This window comes from Schistocerca serialis, chromosome 5 (assembly GCF_023864345.2).
Source record: "Schistocerca serialis cubense isolate TAMUIC-IGC-003099 chromosome 5, iqSchSeri2.2, whole genome shotgun sequence".
In the NCBI taxonomy this organism is placed as follows: Eukaryota; Metazoa; Arthropoda; class Insecta; order Orthoptera; family Acrididae; genus Schistocerca; species Schistocerca serialis.
The window spans coordinates 86,068,535-86,081,402 of record NC_064642.1 but is presented as its reverse complement, the minus strand read 5'-3'; the positions used below and the strand labels follow the sequence as shown (position 1 = coordinate 86,081,402).

Sequence of the window (12,868 nt, the reverse complement as noted above, 5' to 3'; positions counted from 1 at the left end):
AAAGTTGTAGAAACTTAGTACGGTGCGGACAGCTGTGTCATAGCGATGCTCAGGAATATGACTTATCAGTTATGTAACACCATAACAAAGCAGATCTGCTGCAGCAACCGATACTAAAAGACTTCTCTGCCCGTTTAAAATTATATATTAGTTTACTAACCAATGGTTTTCGGAAGAACTCTCATATCCGAGAATGCTAATACGAAATTTAAGTGAGCGCCAATTATATAACTAGCTGTAAAAATCACATTGCTGCGAGTGAGAGTAACTCGCCGTTTTAAAAGTCGGATGTTTTCTGTTGCCTTAACTATGTAATGGCGGTAATAAAACAGAAAATGAACAACAGAGTTATATGAACTGGAATGCTCTACACAAGTGAAGCTCGTTTGCTTAACGCAGTACTTCTAAAGGTTATGTTTTTCTGAGTGAAATGTTACGTTTTGTGCTGTCGGTGTAGAATACCCGGTTTGATTTGCATTTACGAATATGCACTACATTTATGCGGTCACTGGACACGTGGACTTTAATTCCTGGCCTGGTATTATATATTTTATTTTTGCCTTCTCTCTCAAATTTTATTTCTACTGATCGCCCCTTTCCAATGTCATGTATGCGTGAATTAATCCGATTAAAAAAGAAGGTAAAAACTTCGTTCCATTGTATGCGTTTCTATGGCCTCTTCCGCATGGGTAGCCATTTTCTCGTGGAATAGAGCGAAAATTTTGTGCTTCAGCTCATGTCATATTTAAGAAAAAACGAATAAAGTATAAAATTTTCGGTATATTCCATCTGATAATGGCTAATCGGCCGAAACTGCAATAGGGGTTTTCAAAAATAAGTGAATGGCGGCAAAAAGTCTTATACGTCTGTGAACCACAGTCAAGGAAAAGTAATCAGGTTTACCTTTTATAGTTATGCGGACAATGTAGGTGTGCTATAATTGGCAGGTAATACATTTCAGACAAAAACTAGCCGTTACCTGGCACGGAGAGGGGGTGGAAGGGGGGCGGTGGCGGTTGCGGCCAATTAACTAGTGCTGATGACGTGAAGTTGTTTGAATTTGTGCATAACTTAGTGCCTTTATGATGCAACAATTCGGAAAAACGAGAGTAATCGACTTCGTGTGCTATGCGAATGAATATTACGCTTCCTCTGCGGTAGAAGGTTTCTTACCAAAAGCACGTAGATATAAACATCAATGTCATACATCAACGCCACTTATTTCGCGTAATCCGTTAGGATAGGAAATTGGTCTTTACTTAGCGTCCTGAATAAGTCGCCGGCGTTTGCTCGTCCGATAAAATGATCAGCAAAATTTACACGTCGTCAGACGCATTTTTGCGGTTAATTATATTTGACAACACTGTGAACTCGGTCTACAATTTTATAAAATCTTTAAAATGAAACTGAAACTTTTCGCAGGCATTATTTAACTTTTGCTCCATTTTACTTCACACGGCCGACTGAGAACCCATAAGGAAGCTGTTCCGGGGATACATCAGTTTTTTGAGAACAAATGAAGGCTTGAAGTAAGCGCCATTCTCAACATTTTGCAGGAAATGCGTTTCTTCTTCGGCTAGTAGTTACTTTTCATTTTATAATTCACAACAGGTTTATATATTTAATTGAAAACATATTACACTGTGCTTAATAATTTAAAAAAAAACAGAAATTAATGAATACCAGTAAAAAAATTCAGAACATGCAGTCAGTCCTACCTCTACAGTATTTGACCTGAAGTAGGACACTTACATCCATTTATACAAATGTTTCATTGGATAATGCTTAATCACAGAATACGTACTGGTCCTCTATTCCTGCTTCTGATGATAATGGAAAGAAACTGCTACTGTAATACAGAAACTTGCATTTTTTAGCCTAGTGACTCACAACACACTACAAAGACAGCAGGCTGCAACATAACACAAGAACTGACAAAGTGCTCAGCTCGTGCTCTAGCGCCCAGCGTTGCAGCCTCTCGATCACGGCCGGGTCGGAGAATTTCTCCGCCCAGGGACTGGGTGTTTGTATTGTCATCATCTCATCATCATTCGGGATGCGCCGAGACTGGAAATGGAAAGATCTGGAACTTGTACAGGTGCTGATGACCACGATGTTGAGCGCCGCACAAACCAACGTCATCATCACAACTGCCAAACACGAGGTTAGGTTACCGGTGCGTCTTTCTTTTTTTTTTTTTTCTTCAATGGGAGATGGAGCCTTTCCACGTCCATACCGGCATGGTGACCATCTCAAAAGATCTACTGTTACCTCGGTAACTGTTAGTTACTAATCGAGGACTTCACGGGACGTTGGGCCATGATATTATCCGTGCGTCTGTGTAGGATTACCAACTAATATCGTCGCATCGATGACGTCAAAGCTTAGGTCGTCATAAGGAGTGTCAATCCTATCGAGAAGGGGTACTTCTAGGCTGAATCTTCTGGGCCAAGTTTAACGTCTGTACCTGTAACAAGCCAAGGTCGCTACGTGAGTGGGCGATTGGTCGTAAATCGATAGCACTGTGTAAGGGTTTTGGTTGGTTTTGTTTGCGTTTAGTGTGCAGCACGGTTTCCCTGGTTTGCCACTTGCTTGGCTGGTTTAGACCTGGTAATGCCAGTTAGTTTTGCAATGCTGCACAAATTGACCAGTGATTGTTATTTCTGTGTGTTGGCGCAACCCATAGGCGGTTCTTAACAGTAGAATTTTTGGACGGTTATGTTCCCACCTATTGTCAGATATTAGATCCATTTACACATTCGACCGTCTGGCACATACACCCAGCGCATTCTGTTACTGGTCACTGTAACGAACAGGAACCGTCTTGGCACTTAAATCGCCTTTTACGTTGTTGGCGTTGACACATAGGTCCCATTTTTGGTAAAACTACACTTTTCAAAAAAAAAAAAAAAAAGGCACTTAGATCCCTATTTTCTTCAAGCCTTCAATCACGTATACGCTTCTCACCAGCTCTATTACCGACGCCCACTAAGCCTTTTCATGCTCTTTTGTTTCTCAGAGCCTGCTATGCCATTACGTGAAGCGCTCATTCTCTTAACGTTTCTGGTAGGCCCGGCACTCAATTTATTAAGAGCTCGTCGGCAGCCACATGCTCCACAGCTGGAAAACGCTGAGAGATTGTGCGTTTCACGAAATACTGTATCAGTGTAGGCTATGAAAAACAAAAGGCCATCAAAGCGCTTAGAGGCCGTTGGGAGTCGCACAAACAGTCAACTAAAGTAACAGTGCGAGAGCAACAACAGTTCACAGTTTGGTTCGGCGTCCATGCAGCGTGCGGTGTGCGTACTGTAAGACCTTCAGTACACATACCATCAGATTATTTGACTTGTCGCTTTAACGAAGTAGGTGAGTGTCAGCAATATGTCTCGTGGTCTTATCGTGGCGTGTTTATCTTCTGCCATTAGGTCAGACAATAGAAATGACATATGCACGCTTAGAGTAGCAGACTGACGGTGACCAACTTTAAACAGAACTTGATTAATTTTCACACACATTTATTAAAATAATAAAAATCATAGATATTATGTAACTTGATTCTGGATGCTGTTTACAATTGACAATCTGAAGTTCCTTTGGTATTGGTACGTTAATCTTATTCTCACATATGTCTCTGATACTTGACCACAGTGTCTATTCATTTATCTTCATGGCTATGTACAGGAATATGGTAATCTTATTAGGCGCAGACTGAAACTTGACTATAGACTGGTACAGACAAATGTAGAACTCGTACAGACTGGTACAGACTAATGCAGACTGGTACAGGCTGGTGCAGACAAATGCAGACTGACTAATCTGAGGTCTTTACACTCATTATAATACCTCTCACATTCATGTGTCACTGCGCGAGTGTGATCCGCAAGGAGAAAAGGTTCTACGTTAGCAGCAATCTCATTGGCTGCGTCACATATTAATACGCGGATCGGTGGAAGCAGAATTTGGTCCGTCTCTATGGTAGCGCCATCTCATAGTGCGGAGACGGACGAGCACTGCGCCTGCGCTGTTGTGCTTAGCGCGGCGCGCTCTAGTGGGAAAGTTGTGTACGCACTGACTACACGGAACTATGTATGCAACACAGTGATAACACATTATAGCAAAACTCGCAGCGCATGAAGAATATGGTTGGGTCTGTCGTCGAAGTATTGTGCAAAACGGAAATAACAACTTGGTTGTACACCTGCAAGTACACTATTAATCAGACACGGTGGGAAAACCATGAGCCAGATGAGTTGCATGTGTGATTCCCACAATGTCTGAACAATCATCATATAAATTCCCTTCACCGACAACCTAAGTTGTTGATGGACAGTTGCACAGAACAGCTGTGAACAAAGATGATCTTAACACTTTGTATTTTTTTTTTGATGATCTCTATTTATGCTCTTGTACGTTTGACCTTGAGCAAAACTGTGTCAATGATGCAAGCTTGAACAAAATTCAGTTTTATAATTACTCCCTTGATTCAGATTTGTCTCAGTGCTGCTGAAATATCATCTGCACTCATGTTCAGAAGAAACACAACACCTTAAATGACTAGTGATAAGATGTTAATATTCACAGGACATGTAAATCAGTGTGTTCTGCAGAAATGTTTAGCATTTCAGTCACCTCGGCTGAGCATAATGATATCCTGTTGCCTAGTAGGTACAGGGTCTTTCATGGGCCCTGATAACTTGCTGCACGCTCCATAAAGTCGACGCGTATAAGGCGCGAATGGCGTGTGATATATCCATCCATGCTCCATTTACCTGGTTTCAAAGCTCAGCTGTGGGGATGGCATTGGGTCACATTGCTGCACCCGTTGTTTCACTATATCCCAAATTGCTGCACCCGTTGTTTCACTATATCCCAAACATTTGCTATTGGGGACAAGTCTAGTGATCTGTCAGGCGAGGACAAAAGGCTGACGTTCTATGCAGCAACATTGTGCATTGTCTTGCTGAAAAATGGCGTCTGGGGTGCTGTGCAGAAAGGATATGGCTAATTGCCGTAGGATGTCGTTCACTTAGGTCACATTGGTCGCAGTGCCTCGGATACGCACCAGCTCTGATTTGTGTTTGCATCCAGTAGCACCCCACACCATAGGGCCTTGAACTGGCGCTGCGAATGCAGTCACTGTGATGCTGCGCCCCCTGTCTGCGGTGAACCAAAATATGGCCATTACTTTCAAACAAGAAGAACATGGATTCGCCCGATAGCACTATCTGATGACATTGCTGTCCCCAGTGACATCGTTCCATACACAGTTGCCGTCTAGCATACGTCTGCACATTTGTCAAAAGTAAGAGGAGAAGTGGCCCTCCCGGTTGGCCGTCCGGTCTAATGCACGGCTTTCCGGGCGGGAAGGAGCGCCTGGCCCCCGGCACGAATTCGTCCGGTGGAACCGGTGAACCGGCCAGTCTGTGGATGGTTTTTAGGCGGTTTTCCATCTCCCTCGGCGAATCCGGGCTGGTTCCCCTTATTCCGCCTCTGTTACACTATGTCGGCGTTTGTTGCGAAAACAAGTTCTCCACGTACGCGTACAGTGTAAGGTCGGAAATGCATATCCTCCTATTTCCATCTATTGTACTATAATTTTTTTTCCTTATTTTGTTAGCTGAAGATATGACGTTTCTGTGTCTTTGTATATTGTAGTTGTTTTACTATTTGTATATACATACATTTATGTCGATGTATAATTGGTTTGTTTTGTAAATACTATTTGTATTTTTACGCTGGGTCTTGCCTAGGGAAAACTATGCTATCGAACGAATACATCCATAGGTCGTGTGGAGAACCAAAGTGTTTAGGATCTTTGGTAGTGTGAACTCGGCCGCGTGGAGTGAGAGCAGAGAGAGTCTGGCTGGTGTAGTGCGGTTGAGCAGGTGTGTTGTGTGACGCTCCCGCGAGTTGCCGCGCTTTCGGGGTTTGGCAGCATGTAATTACGCCCGACTTGCTATGATAGTTTCTGACACGGTGTCGCGGTCGGGAAGCGTTAGCTGGCCCACATCAAGAGCCCGTTTCGGCTGGAGACCGTGTCGAGAAGAAGGCGCGCCAACATCCAGCTTCTGCAACAGCAACGGCCGACAACGAGTGACTGTCGCCACCTCCTCGATCGACGAATTCAAACCTTCAATCAACCAACAAGGAAGAATGGTAGCACGTAAAGTTTTAGAACTGTATGGCAGACCTCAGCTTTTCAAACTGTTAAATTTTTCTCACTAAATTACAGCAACGTAGCATGAACCTTTGTTGCTCATTGTCCCAATTGCATTACCAAGCAGGGTCCCTTCCTTTTCCGGAATGAACCAGAGTGTCGTTGAAATTCAACGCCAGCATTAAAGTAATATCATTCGATTTCACTGCTTTAATTTCAAAGTACAGTTAAGGTATTCATAGCTGGCTACAATATTTAGATTACACAAGCACAAATTAAGAGTACCGTATTTTAGCTTACCCGTGACTGCAGCTCAGCTTGGTACATACTAAATTTTACTATTGTTAATTGTTCAGAAACATTTAATTCAAGTTCAAAGTTAAATCTGTTATTTCTAAATTGCGTAGATTCAAGTAGCTTTTGAAATGATTGTTGAGGTAGCCCAAGACTAACTGTATTTTACTGAATTTCGATATGCTTCAGAAACAAAGTTCACTATTAATTTCAGTCACTAAATTAACTTTCAATTTTCCGGGTTTATTAATGCTTTTGCTAAATTAAATCAGAGTGTAGCGAAATTTATTACTTCTGACAAACTTTCAGTTTTCACACTACACGTGTAGACCTTCAGTTGCCACGCTTCTAGTGCTAATTATATTTGTAATAACCTTTCTTTTTCAGTTACTATAGTAATTGTCCATAGCACTGGCGACCGTAATTTCCCCCAAATCTCAAATATCTAATTACCGCTAGTTAATTGTTAACGTAACGGCCGCACATTTACTTTCTTTATTAACTTTACCCCTTTTCAAAATTAATTTCCACCAGTTTCATTTGCATTTTTCCTTTCATTTAGACGTAACCCTTTCCTCCCTCTTTACCGACAGATTAACTTCGGTGACGATTGCTTTTCCCGAATTTCCATTAGGTGCACGCGGTTTAATTTTTCACTGTCATTAAGGTCGATAAGTGAGGGGGAGGTTACAACACCACCATTACTCTACCACGCAAACATAGGGGTTATACTCGTCTGGTGTGAGACGTTCTCTGTGGGTACCACCGGGGGCCGAACCGCACAATAACCCTAGGTTCGATGTGGGGCGGCGGAGGGGTGAAGTGGACTGCGGTAGTCGTCGTGGGGTTGTGGACCGCTGCGGCTGCGGCGGGGACGGAGCCTCTCCGTCGTTTCTAGGCCCCCGGTTAACATACATACAGTACATACAAGAGGAGAAGTAGACGACGCGCACGGAACCCATGCCATAATAAACGGCGGCTGTCACCTCTGATCGTGTACGATGTGTTCCACCGTTCCACTGTTGCGCCAGGGCCAAGGAGGACGCAGATCTGTCCTGCGATGTCATTCGGATGAGGTGTCGATCTTCTCAGGGTGTGGTCTGAGTGGTGCGGCCTGACCCATCTCCACGCCTTCTACGGCCTTTCCTGAACCATTCTGCACACAGCTGTTGCACTGCCGAAACACTTCGTCCCACACGAGCAGCAATTTTCTCTCATGCCAGTAATGCGCCCTCCTTCTAACCCACAAATCTAGCGGTCCGGTTCTCGCATACGTCTGCCAGGCAACCTGTACGTCTGCTCAAGTGACACTGATCCATTACTTTGGGTTTACAGCGACAACGAGAGCCGCAGACACATTTTACCGGTAGGTGCTATTCCTCTGCGATATCCAGATTGATATTGTACCCTCAGGCCGACATGACGCAAGTGCTAATCATTCCTACAGAACATACTAATGTGCATGTAATACACCACTGGCCATTAAAATTGCTACACCACGATGATGACGTGCTACAGACGCGAAATTTAACCGACAGAAAGACGATGCTGTGATACGCAAATGATTAGCTTTTCAGAGCATTCACACAAGGTTGGCACCGGTGGCGACACCTACAACGTGCTGACATGAGGAAAGTTTCCAACGAATTTCTCACACATAGGCAGCAGCTGCCAAGCGTTACCTGGTGAAACGTTGTTGCGATGCCTCGTGTAAGGAGGGTAAATGCGTACCATCACGTTTCCGACTTTGATAAAAGTCGGATTGTAGCCTATTGCGATTGTTGTTTATCGTATCGCGACGTTGCTGCTCGCCTTGGTCGAGATCCAATGACTGTTAGCAGAATATGGAATCGGTGGGTTCGGGAGGGTAATACGCAACGCCGTGCTGGATCCCAACGGCATCGTATCACTAGCAGTCGAGATGACAGGCATCTTATCCGCATGGCTGTAACGGATCGTGCAGCAACGTCTCGATCCCTGAGTCAACAGATGGGGACGTTTGCAAGACAACAACCAACCGCACGAACAGATCAAAAATGGCTCTGAGCACTATGGGACTCAACTGCTGTGGTCATAAGTCCCCTAGAACTTAGAACTACTTAAACCTAACTAACCTAAGGACAGCACACAACACCCAGCCATCACGAGGCAGAGAAAATCCCTGACCCCGCCGGGAATCGAACCCGGGAACCCGGGCGTGGGAAGCGAGAACGCTACCGCACGACCACGAGATGCGGGCGCACGAACAGATCGACGACGTTTGCAGCAGCATGGACTACCAGCTCGGAGACCATGGCTGCGGTTACCCTTGAAGCTGCATGACAGACACAGCGACGAACATGGGTGCACGAATGGCGAAACGTCATTTTTTCGGATGAATCCAGGTTCTGTTTACAGCATCATGATGGTCGCATTCGTGTTTGGCGACATCGCGGTGAACGCACATTGGAAGCGTGTATTCGTCATCGACATACTGGCGTATCACCCGGCGCGATGGTATGGGGTGCTATTGGTCACACGTCTCAGTCACCTCTTGTTCGCATTGACGGCACTTTGAACAGTGGACGTTACATTTCAGATGTGTTACGACCCGTGGCTCTACCCTTCATTCGATCCCTGCGAAACCCTACATGCCGGCCGGTGTGGCCGTGCGGTTCTAGGCGCTTCAGTCTGGAACCGCGTGACCGCTACGGTCACAGGTTCGAATCCTGCTTCGGGCATGGATGTGGGTGATGTCCTTAGGTTAGTTCGGTTTAATTAGTTCTAAGTTCTAGGCGACTGATGACCTCAGAAGTTAAGTCGCATAGTGCTCAGAGCCATTTAAACCATTTTTTTTTTGAAACCCTACATTCAGAAGGATAATGCACGACCGCATGTTGCAGGTCCTGTGCGGGCCTCTCTGGATACAGAAAATGTTAGACTTCTGCCCTGGCCAGCACATTCTCCAGATCTCTCACCAACTGAAAACGTCCGGTCAATGGTGGCCGAGCAACTGGCTCGTCACAATCCGCCAGTCACTACTCTTGATGAGCTGTGGTATCGTGTTGAAGCTGCATAGGCAGTTGTACCAACACACGGCATCCAAGCTCTGTTTGACTCAATGCCCAGGCGTATCAAGGCCGTTATTACGGCCAGAGGTGGTTGTTCTGGGTACTGATTTCTCAGGATCTATGCACCCAAATTGCGTGAAAATGTAATTACATGTCAGTTCTAGTATAATATATTTGTCCAATGAATACCCGTTTATCATCTGCATTTCTTCTTGGTGTAGCAATTTTAATGGCCAGTAGTGTATGAATATCAACGTCCTACCGCTAGTCGTTCGAGGTGTACCAGTTTTTTTCTGAACATGGGTGTACTTTCTCAATTAATTAGCTCTACGTTTCGTTTTTAACTGGTACTTGGTTGTTTTTATGGCTGCATATCCCGGTTAGCACAGGTGCACTTTCTCCACTGTTAGTCATTCACAGTGCATCCCACAGCCAAATCGCAATTAACGTAAGTTGATATCAGATGTCTCGTTTTATCTTTATAACATATCTTAGTCATCATGTCTGTTTTCGAGAGTGTTGTACATTTGTTACTGACAACGACGGTTCTGTAGTTGCAGCAGTCGAAAACCCTACTACAATATAATACAGTTACTTTAAATACTGACTAGTTTTACTACGAAGGGAACTAACAAACACAGAGTTCGTCGCTGGTGCCTCTTGTAATGCTACGTTTCCTGCTGTAGCGAGCTTTTGTTGCAAAACATATTGTTGTAGGCCTGTATAATGAAGAAAATTAGAGAAACACTTTTACCCTCCACTGGAACACCGTCAACATCGTCACAGAACGATAGAACTTGTTACTGCATTACGTGACACATAATTAAATATATAGAGCAATAACAATAATAGGAATTAATGTCAATGGCTAATAATGTGTAGATAATGAGAAATTTTCACCATTACTATAAAACATCCGGATACTCGTCTGCAATGATTTCGGAAGTTCGTCGAAAATCCAAGGTGGTTTGAAAATTTGGGTACCTGATTTCACTTAAGATTTTTTTAAAAAGAATATTATTGGCAGATGCAATAATATGTAAGATTCATTACAGTGGTAAACTGAACCACAAATAACAATTGGTTTGTAAAACACATTGTATTATTCAAGCTGTACCCGATTCAGCTCGATAAATTAATTAATTTCCCATTTTATACAACTGTAAATGCCGTTATCAGCTTGTCGTTAGCTTCTTATTTCCTCCTGTACCGTCTCAGAAATATGTTTTTGCTATCGAAGGCAAGGCTTACATAAAATACTGTATGAAGTGGATGTTGCTCAATGACGACGCACAAAAGTGCAGTAAACCGTTCCGAACTTGAATGATAAAATGAGTTTTACATTCATTACACGTTTAAGTTCTTCTCTTGATTGGTTCCTGTGTTCATGATCGTCACTGGCATAGTGTGTACCAGAGGCGCAATGTATACCTGTGACATTCAAAGTTACTGAATTTCTAACAGCAGATGCATGTACACCACACAAATACTCGTACGTTTCAATCCTGTTTCAGACTCATAGTGTATCCAAACGTAGCAGATAATTCCAGAATGAGATTTTCACTCTGCAGCGGAGTGTGCGCTGATATGAAACTTCCTGGCAGATTAAAACTGTGTGCCCGACCGAGACTCGAACTCGGGACCTTTGCCTTTCGCGGGCAAATGCTCTACCAACTGAGCTACCGAAGCACGACTCACGCCCGGTACTCACAGCTTTACTTCTGCCAGTACCTCGTCTCCTACCTTCCAAACTTTACAGAAGCTCTCCTGCGAACCTTGCAGAACTAGCACTCCTGAAAGAAAGGATATTGCGGAGACATGGCTTAGCCACAGCCTGGGGGATGTTTCCAGAATGAGATTTTCACTCTGCAGCGGAGTGTGCGCTGATATGAAACTTCCTGGCAGATTAAAACTGTGTGCCCGACCGAGACTCGAACTCGGGACCTTTGCCTTTCGCGGGCAAGTGCTCTACCAACTGAGCTACCGAAGCACGACTCACGCCCGGTACTCACAGCTGTCCCGAGTTCGAGTCTCGGTCGGGCACACAGTTTTAATCTGCCAGGAAGTTTCGTAGTAGATAATTATTAACTTAAAATCTGTGATCACCTACCAATACTTACGTTTTCACAAAATTTCACTGATTTAATTAACAGTGTTTAATGTACAAAGACAAATTTTTCAAAGCAGCCACGTAAGAAATCGATGCTAAGACTTAAGCAACACGTATAAGGGTTGCCTTGTCTCTGAAATCTATTGAAATTCAAAATTAATTTTCAACATGCGTTCATGTTGTAGCCGACGTTCGTTATGAGGTGACACAACGTGTTATGAACGTTGTGACGTAACAGAAAAATGTTTTATGTTAAAACATCAACTTACAGCTATTCACAACGCCATTTCCAATGAATTTATTTTTTACTGTGTAACAAACTAATTCCATGAATTTTCATACACATGAAAAAAAGGGTGGCATCAACCGGGTTCCCAGAACTCCTGAAGATAGACGTTGACTGTGGATATTGTATCACAGACATAGTCTCCTAGCCGGCCGCGGTGGCAGAGCGGTTCTAGGCGCTACAATCTGGAACCGCACGACCGCTATGGTCGTATGTTCGAATCTTGCCTCGGGTATGGATATATGTGATGTCCTTAGGATAGTTAGAGTCCCATAGTGCTCAGAGCCAAGCCATAGTCCCCTAGACGGCGCAGAGATGTCACTTTTACCCTCCCAAAGATGTAAACATCCATGCACCACCAGCGCCTGTAAGACGTAGGGAGTCCAGTTCCAGTCACTCCACCAGGAAGGAGGTACACGGCTCGTGTTGTCTGTAGTTGAACCATGACTAGACGGTCAATATCGCGGTTCGATCGCGTCCGCATAGTTACTTTGTGGCAGGAAGGGCTCTCAACAACGGGAAGTGTCCAGGCGTCTCGGAGTGAACCAAAGCGATGTTGTTCGGACACGGAGGAGATACAGAGGGATAGGAACTATCGATGACATGTCTCGCTTACGCCGCCCAAGGGCTGCTACTACAGTGGGTGGCCGCTACCTACGGATTACGGCTCGGAGGAACCCTGACAGCAACGCCACCATGTTGAGTACTGCTTTTCTTGCAGCTACAGGACGTCCTGTTACGACTCAAACTGTGCGCAATGTGCTTCATGATGCGCAACTTCACTCCCGACGTCCATGGCGAGGTCCACCTTCGCAACCACGACACCATGCAGCGCTGTACAGTTGGACCCAACAACATGCCGAATGGATCGCTCAGGACTCGCATCACGTTCTCTTCACCGATGAGTGTCGCATATCCTTTAAACCAGACAATCGTCAGAGACGCGTTTGGAGGCAACCCGGTCAGGCTGA

At 44.4% G+C, this 12,868-nt stretch overlaps 1 protein-coding gene and 1 non-coding gene across 2 annotated transcripts in view; both read right to left on the bottom strand.

The window, feature by feature from the left end:
• LOC126481760 (Down syndrome cell adhesion molecule-like protein Dscam2) overlaps positions 1-12,868 on the bottom strand; it is a 723,682-nt gene that overhangs the window by 656,703 nt on the left and 54,111 nt on the right. The gene's annotated exons all lie outside the window — the stretch shown is intronic.
• Trnas-cga (transfer RNA serine (anticodon CGA)) lies at positions 11,117-11,191 on the bottom strand. The gene has a single exon. It is a non-coding gene; the product is annotated as a tRNA-Ser (tRNA).